This window comes from Dendrobates tinctorius, unplaced genomic scaffold (genome assembly GCF_039654945.1).
Source record: "Dendrobates tinctorius isolate UK_male_01 unplaced genomic scaffold, ASM3965494v1 ptg000028l, whole genome shotgun sequence".
NCBI classification, from domain to species: domain Eukaryota; kingdom Metazoa; phylum Chordata; class Amphibia; order Anura; family Dendrobatidae; genus Dendrobates; species Dendrobates tinctorius.
In genome coordinates this window covers 41,285,325-41,287,883 of record NW_027361696.1, presented here as the reverse complement: position 1 = coordinate 41,287,883, position 2,559 = coordinate 41,285,325, and positions in this window count along the sequence as shown.

The window sequence follows — 2,559 nt, the reverse complement described above, 5'->3', positions numbered from 1 at the left end:
TTATTATTATTATTATTATTATGGAAAATCAAAACCCATTATATCTCAGTAATAAGTACTAAAGGGGTATTTCAAAAGAAGTTTGTGAAGGATGTGTCATAAATGTATAATAAGTGGATCTCCAATCTATGGGACGCCATCCTATAAGGGTACAGGTGAATTGTGATTTTTCTAGATGGATGCCACTGAAAGGATTTTCTTGACACTTTTTCTTAGCTGTTCCTCAAAATCCAAGATTATAATATAGAGGACTCCATTAAAGATGAGCAAACCTGAATGTAAAAATTTGGGGTTCTTACTGAACAGTTAGTATCTGGTGTTAAACACCAAGCATGAACTTCTCCAGAAAGTTTTAACCCATTTCTGACATCAGGCCAAATGGTACGCCAACTTCGGACACTATCCCTTTGATGTGGGCTCCGGCGGTGAGCCCACCTCTTTCCCAGGACATGTCAGCTGTCTTGAACAGCTGACATGTGCCTGGAATAGCTGTGGGTGGAATCGTTATACACCCACGGCTATTAACCCGTTATATGCCACTATCAAACTCTGATAGTGGCATTTAACATGAGCTTCTGGCAATCGTGCCAGAAATCTGCCCACCAGTGACCCCCGTAATGTCATCGTGGGTCACCAATGGGTTGGCATGATAACCAGAGGTCTCAGAGAGACCTCTATGGTTATCACAGCCGGCTTGCTGTGAGCGCTGCCCAGTGGTCAGCGCTCATAGCAAGTGCGTAATTCAGCTACATACAGGTGAACTGATCATCGACTGTACGTAGCAGAGCCGATCAGGTTATGGCAGCTTCTAGTCTCCCATGGAAACTATTGAAGCATGCCAAAAGTTAAAAAAAAGTTTTTAAAAATCTAACAAATAAAAAAAATAAAAGTTTAAATCAACCCCCTTTCACCCCATTCAAAATAAATCAATAAAAAAACAAACATGCACATATTTTGTATCACCGCATTCAGAATCACCAGATCTTTCAATAAGAAAAGGATTAACCTGATCGCTAAACAGCATTGTGAGAAAAAAAGTCAAAACACCAGAATTACGTTTTTTTGGTCGTTAGGACTTTGCATTAAAAAACAATAAAGGGCGATCAAAAGATCTTATCTGCACCAAAATGGAGTAAATAAAAACGTCAGTTTGGTGTGCAAAAAATAAGCCCTCACCCAACCCGAGATCATGAAAAGTGGAGATGTACGGGTATCAGAAAATGGCACAATTTTTTTTAAACAAAGTTTGCAATTTTTTTTCACCACGTAGATAAAAAAGAAATTAGACATGTTTGGAGTCTATGAACTCGTAAAGACCTGGAGAATAATAATGGCCGGTCAGTTTTAGCATTTAGTGAATGTCATGATCCAAGGTGGATCTGACAAGTAAATGGACAAAGTGAACTTTTTTTCCTTTGGCTTGGTGCCAAAGTGGGTTGATTGCCCCCGGTGGCCATTAGAATTATTACACGTGGTGTCGTTTGTTCTAAGTTGCCCCGGTGGTGAGGCTCTATAAAAGAGTTTCAGGTATGTTTGATGATTGTTGTTGATATTGATAGTTAGTCATTCTCAAGGAAGCCTGGGTGAAAGATGGAGCTGAATGTGTGTCCTGGGCAGCCCAGTCAGAGGGGACGAGTGGCAGCTATGGAGTCTGCATGGAGTGCTGGCATGGATTGGTGGAGTCCAACGATGTGGTCTGCAAGAAGGGCTGGCATGGCGTGGTGGAGTCGCAGGTTATGGTGTCAGCAGGAAGTGCTTGCATGGCTTGGTGGAGTGGCGACTATGGTCAGAGTTGCACTCAGCATGCTGGACTTGGTTGCTGAAAACTGGACTCAAGCATGCTGGACTTATTGGCAGAAAAGTTGTACTCAAGCATGCTGGACTTTTTGGCAGAAGCTGGACTCATCTTTGGGAATCTGTTTACTGGGCAGCTGCAACTGGTGGTGGACTCTGCTCCAAGGCTGCACTATGGTGATGGATCCGGTTATGGTGATGGATCCGGTTGAAGGAGAAGTTGCACGCAGGTGGTGGGCTCGGTTGCGGGGAGCATAAGCAACAGAGCAAAGCTAAGTGGTGTCCCCCTGTGTTGTCATTTTCCCTTATGTGTGTTTAGTGCAGTGGTGGGATTAGTTTCTGCACCGACCAATTCTCTATTGAGGGTTTAGGTGCAGGGCGAGTCAGTGTTTGAGGTACGCGTGCGTCGCCCGGTGAGGAACCGGCATAGGGAATGTTAGGAGTGCAGGAACACTGGCTCAGGGGAGTACAGGAGGTCTCCACGTCCCTATTCCCTATCGCAGGGCCCACCTTTGTTATTGTTACCCAGGTTTCCCCTTTATTATTTAAATTCGCCTTACTGGAATTTACTGGCGAATTTAGGTAATACACGTTATATATACAGTAGTCTTACTGTATATATAACGTGTATTACCTAAATTCGCCAGTTGGAGTCGGTGTATCCAGCTGCACATTTTATTATTTAAATTCGCCCTACTGGAGGGGTCATGCGTGTCATGGGTTCGCGTGACCGTGACAGTGAACCTAGTAAAAAAGCAAAGCAAA